The sequence below is a fragment of the Haliotis asinina genome, chromosome 1 (genome assembly GCF_037392515.1).
Source record: "Haliotis asinina isolate JCU_RB_2024 chromosome 1, JCU_Hal_asi_v2, whole genome shotgun sequence".
Lineage (NCBI taxonomy): Eukaryota > Metazoa > Mollusca > Gastropoda > Lepetellida > Haliotidae > Haliotis > Haliotis asinina.
In genome coordinates this window covers 37,190,586-37,196,585 of record NC_090280.1, presented here as the reverse complement: position 1 = coordinate 37,196,585, position 6,000 = coordinate 37,190,586, and positions in this window count along the sequence as shown.

The window sequence follows — 6,000 nt, the reverse complement described above, 5'->3', positions numbered from 1 at the left end:
TATTAAAACCTATAACTCCATCTGATGTTCCTCTATCTTCAAGACGAAATTTTAAAAAGGCTAACTGGGCTTTATATGAAACATTGTGTGCTGAAAAACTTAAACCTGAACGTTTTATTGACGTTCCAGATGCTATTAAATCTTTTTCTGATCAACTGAACTCCATAGCTGATGAGTGTATACCAAATGTCTCTGTAGTTCCACACGTAAGAAAAGCATTGTTCAACGATGAGTGCAAACAAGCTAGGAAGGCAAGGAAAAAAGCAGAACATTATTTCCGTCGCCATCCTATGGTGCATAATTTAAATAAATTCAAATTTTTTAATGCTAAAGCACGGCGTACTTTTAAACAGAACAAACGCCAATCTTGGCAAAATTATGTATCCAAAATAAATTCTCTGACACCTATGTCCAAGGTATGGAATATGGTCCTGAAAATTAAAGGTAAGGGTACTAAATCTAGTGTCAATCATCTTAAACATGGAGATCAAGTACTTACTGATAAGTCAGATATCGCAAATAAACTGGGTGAAACCCTTGCTAAACACTCTTCCTCTTCTAATTATGTACCTAAATTCCAACAGTATCAAAAACAACAAGAAAAGAAAACTATTAATTTCAACTCAGATAATGGGGAAGATTATAATGAAACTTTTTCTATTCATGAGCTCCATACTGCTCTTGATCAAGCTCATGATACTGCTACAGGAGCTGATAACATACATTATCAACTCCTGAAACATTTACCAGAATCCTGTCAGGAAACTCTCCTAAATATTTTTGATGGTATTTGGACATCGGGTAACTTTCCTTCATCATGGCGTGACGCCATAGTAGTACCCATACCTAAACCTGGACGTGATCATACCGATCCATCCAACTATCGGCCGATTTCGTCAACTAGCTGTGTTTGCAAGACCACGGAACGCATGATAAATAAACGACTTGTTTGGTACTTGGAAACAAATAACCTTATAACTGATATACAGTGTGGTTTCCGTAAAAACAGAAGTACTGTCGATCACTTAGTGCGTTTAGAATCATTTGTTAAAAACGCACTAATTAATAAACAACATGCTGTCTCTATCTTTTTTGATCTCGAAAAAGCATATGACACAACCTGGAAATATGGTATTTTAAAAGACTTACATGACTTCGGCTTGCGAGGTCGTTTACCTCAATTTATTGCCCACTTTTTAAATAACAGACAGTTTCAAGTTCGAGTGGGTTCTACCCCGTCTGATCATTACAATCAGGATCAGGGTGTTCCACAAGTCAGTATTCTGTCTGTCACACTTTTTAGCATCAAGATAAATAGTTTATCAAAAGTTTTAAACGATTCAATATTTGTGGATGATTTTAATATTTCTTGTCGTGGGAAAAATATGGATACAATTGAACGGCAACTGCAGCTTTGTTTAAACAAAATAAATAAATGGTGTCTTGAAAACGACTTTAAATTTTCTAAATCGAAAACTAACTGCATACATTTTTGTCCTAAATATAAACCCTATAAAGACCCTGAACTGTCTCTAGATGGGACGCCCATTAAAGTTGTGAAGGAAGCCAAGTTCTTGGGTCTAATCTTTGATTCACATTTAACTTTTTTACCACATATTAAATCACTTAAAACTAAATGCCTGAAAGCACTTGACTTGTTGAAAGTTGTTTCAAATTCAAAGTGGGGAGGGGATCAAGCTACCCTTCTCCATCTCTATCGATCACTAGTTCGTTCTAAACTTGATTATGGTTCAATCGTTTACGGGGGAGCCGGCAAAAGCAATCTTAAACTTCTTGATCCTGTCCATCATCAAGGTCTGAGACTTTGTCTTGGATCTTTTAGAACTTCACCTATTGACAGTCTCTATGTTGAGGCTGATGAACCTTCTCTTGAGCAGCGCCGTATAAAGTTAGCTTTACAATACATTACTAAATTATACTCTAATCATTCTAACCCTGCATATAACTGTGTTTTCAATTCCCTTTATGAGGATTTATACAACAAAAAGTCTTCTCTTGTCCCGCCTCTGGGACATAGAATTAAACCTTTTCTTTCTGCTGCTGGGATTCAGCTGGAAAACATAGCTCCCTCCCGTCTTCTTTCTTCTCCTCCCTGGCAGTTGGTCAAGCCTCAAGTAGACCTAACATTGACCACATTTAAAAAATCAGAGACTATTGAATTACAATATAAGCAAAAATATAATCCATTAAAACATAAATATAGCAATTATAAATCCTTATTTACAGATGGGTCCAAGGATGGTGGCGCTGTGGCTTGTGCCACTGTCATTGGATCCAGAACAATATCTTCTAGATTAACAGATAGTAGTTCTATTTTTACAGCTGAAGCTAACGCCATATTAACAGCTCTCAAATATATTCAAAGACACCCTAAACGTAAACAATATATAATCTATTCAGACTCTCTTTCTTGTCTCCAGGCGATTAAAAATTTATCATGTAAACATCCACTTTTAATTGACATTATTGAATTGTATAATAATCTTGCTACTGGCCAATACGACATCGTCTTCTGTTGGTTAGCCAGCCATGTAGGCATTTCAGGGAACACAATGGCCGATCTTGCTGCCAAGGCAGCACTAAACAAATCTGTGACACCGCTTCTTATTCCCTACAATGATTATAAAGCCACCATTAGATCTTATATCCGTGATCTGATGCAAAAGAAGTGGGACACCCAAGTGGGTATAAATAAATTACATGACATAAAACCTTACATTGGTTATACCCACTTGGGTTGTCAGTCCGGATTTGAAGAGGTCATACTACGACGATGTCGTATTGGCCACACTAGATATACTCATGCATATCTGTTGAAAGGTGAGGATCCTCGATTTTGCATCCCTTGTGATGAGAGAGTCACGGTCAAGCATATTCTGCTTGACTGTGTTGAATTCTCCATCACAAGGGATGAATATTTTACAGTTAAAACAATGAAGGATCTTTTTACCAACGTTAATTCTCATTTTATTATAGGTTTTTTAAAAGAAATTGATTTTTTGGGTGAATTTTGAATAGTATGTTTCTGTAAATAGATGTATTTTAATGATTGGTAGTTTGAATTAGTAACTTGAATTGTTGGTGGCTGTACCCTCAAACATTCACAGTAAATTTAAGTCTACCAGGTTTTTAATCGTAGTATTCATGTTGTTTTAATTTTGGCTAACCTTTCGTACAATCGCCAGCAGCTGAGGGGATGATGTAAATCCAACTAGGGTCCATGCAGGTAGCAAAGGTACTGTAAGTCCCCATGGTCCCTAGTGTGGTGATCTACCTTCACTTGTTGGCGATCTATAGTCTGTTTTTATTATGTATTGTCTAAATAGTGCTATTAGTTTTAACTTTCCATACTAGTTTTGCTTAAAATTGTGATATGCTAGTTGTTTTACTGTCCTTCGTTGACAGATTTTTCGGTATGCATATATTTAATTGAAATGTTCTCGTCACGATATGGCTGAGATATTGCCGATGTGACGTTAAACATTAACTCACTCACTCACTCACTCACTAAAATTATGTAAACAATTGGGTCTGTAAATTTCAAACACGTTTCAAGACACTGCCCATGAATTTTGTTGAAGCACATTTGTAACTGTCTCTCCATGGTCTGCATCTTTTCCCACGACAAACAATCGTTCACGAAAATGATCTAGAGATTGAATCACTTAAACTCTTTAAATATTTAATAAGGTAACACACACAGTGGCATCTGGAACACCCTCGTTCTGATTGTACCTAATGATCTGACAGGGTTGATTCTCCTAAGATTTGAACTTGTTTAGCTCTTATAAACCTCTCAAACCAAGCTTATGTAGATCCTTTACAATGGCATGCTTCCTAGTTGTATGATATGCTTTTCCAAAATCAACGAATATTGATACTGCATGTTGTTTAGTTATAATGGCATTTGAGGACTGTAATCGTACCAGGTCACCTATGGTACAACGAACTTTGCGGAAACTACATTGTATATTTGCAGTTGGGTTATTGGTTTCGAGATGCCAAATTAATATATTATTTACCATTAGTTCCATAGTTATACAAACACAACTTGTTTGAGATTTCAGTCTGTAATTTGATGGATCTGTTTGATTCCGGGGAAGTTTGCATATAGGGTCTACAATGACATAACATGATGAGGGACGAAGATTCCCCTCTTTACTTTGTCAAATATGCAAAAATAAAATACCGCCAGACATGGTTCAGGCAAGTGTTGTAGTAGCTGATAATGAATGCTGTCGTCAGTTGCCGTAGCCTCATTAGCTTGCTCAAGTGCAATATGTATCACGTCCGGTGTAAACACGTCATCTTAGTGTTCAGCATTATTTGATTCAAACCTAAATTTCGTCTTTTCCTGTTGTTTCTGATATCCCTCAAACCCAGGGACATAAGTTGTCGATAATGAGTTTGCCGACCATTCTCGGACGAAGTCAGGACATATGACCTGGAGAAGACAAATCTCAAGGTACAGACCCGCACCAAATAGTAAAGCGAGTCCCTGATTGGATATTATAGTTGCACGTTAAAAGGGGTGGAAATAGTAGAAAACGCTCTCCAATCGGAGCCTCGCTCTGCTATTCGGTGCTGGTTTGTAGCTTGAGATTTGTTTTCGTCCGGGCATACATCCCGACTTCATCCGAGAACGGACGGTAAATATATGTGAAAATACATGAATATCGTAACGTAGTAGTGGCACTGATTCATGTGTAAACGTTTATGCCGCAAAGTATAAGAGTGAGTGAGTGAGTTAATATTTAACGTCACATCGGCAATATTTCAGCCAGATCGTGACGTGAACATTTTGATACTGAAATCAAATATGCATACACTATAAAAACCTGTCGTCAAAGGACAGGAAAACAACTAGAATATCACAGGTACAATTAAAACTAGTGTGGAGAGTAAAAACAAAATACCACTATTTCTACAAAACAATATATATAACGGGCTATAGATTGCCAACAACTGAAGGTAGATCACCATACTAGTGGCCATGGGGACTTACAGTACATTTGCTTCCTGCATGGACCCTAGTTGGATTTACATCATGTTAGCAATTTAGACAAATCTAGCCATAAACTAAAAACACACTTATTCTACGACTAAAAACCTGGAAAACTTACTTAAATTTACTTCAGATGTTTTTGGACTTATGTACCCTCTCAGGAGGACAATTATTTTACGGTACTTCAACCCCCTTTGAGGGTACAGCCACTAACGATTTGAGTTACTAATTTAATCTTCCAATTATAAAATATTTATCTATTTACAGTTCAGTTAATAAATTTAATTCCTTTAAAAATGCAATAATTAAATGAGGGCTAATATTACTAAAAAGACCCTTCATAGTTTGTGAATTAAAATACTGATCCCTTGTGAAGGAATACTCAACACAGTCAAGCAAGACATGCTTGACTGTGATTCTTTCATCACAAGGGATGCAGAACGGAGGATCCTCACCTTTCAAAAGGTATTCATGAGTATATCTCGTATGGCCAATACGACATCGCCGCATAATGACCTCCTGAAATCTGGATTGACAACCCAAGTGGGTATAACCAATATAAGGTTTTTTTGCATGTAATTTATTTACACCCACGTGGGTGTCCCACCTCTAGCTTTATAATCAGAGTATGGGATAAGAAGTGAAGTCACGGATTTGTTGAGTGCTGCCTTGGCAGAAAGATCGGCCATTGTGTTGCCAGAAATGCCTACATGGCTGGGTAACCAACAAAAGACGATGTCGTATTGGTCAGTCGCAAGATTATTATATAATTCAATTATTTCTATTAAAAGTGGATGTTTACATAACATGTTTTTAATTGCCTGGAGGCAAGAAAGAGAATCAGAATAGATAATATACTGTTTATGTCTAGGATGTCTTTCAATATATTTAAGAACCATTAATATAGCGTTTGCTTCTGCTGTGAAGATACAACTGGTATCTGGTAATCTGAAAGGTATTGTTCTGGATCCAAT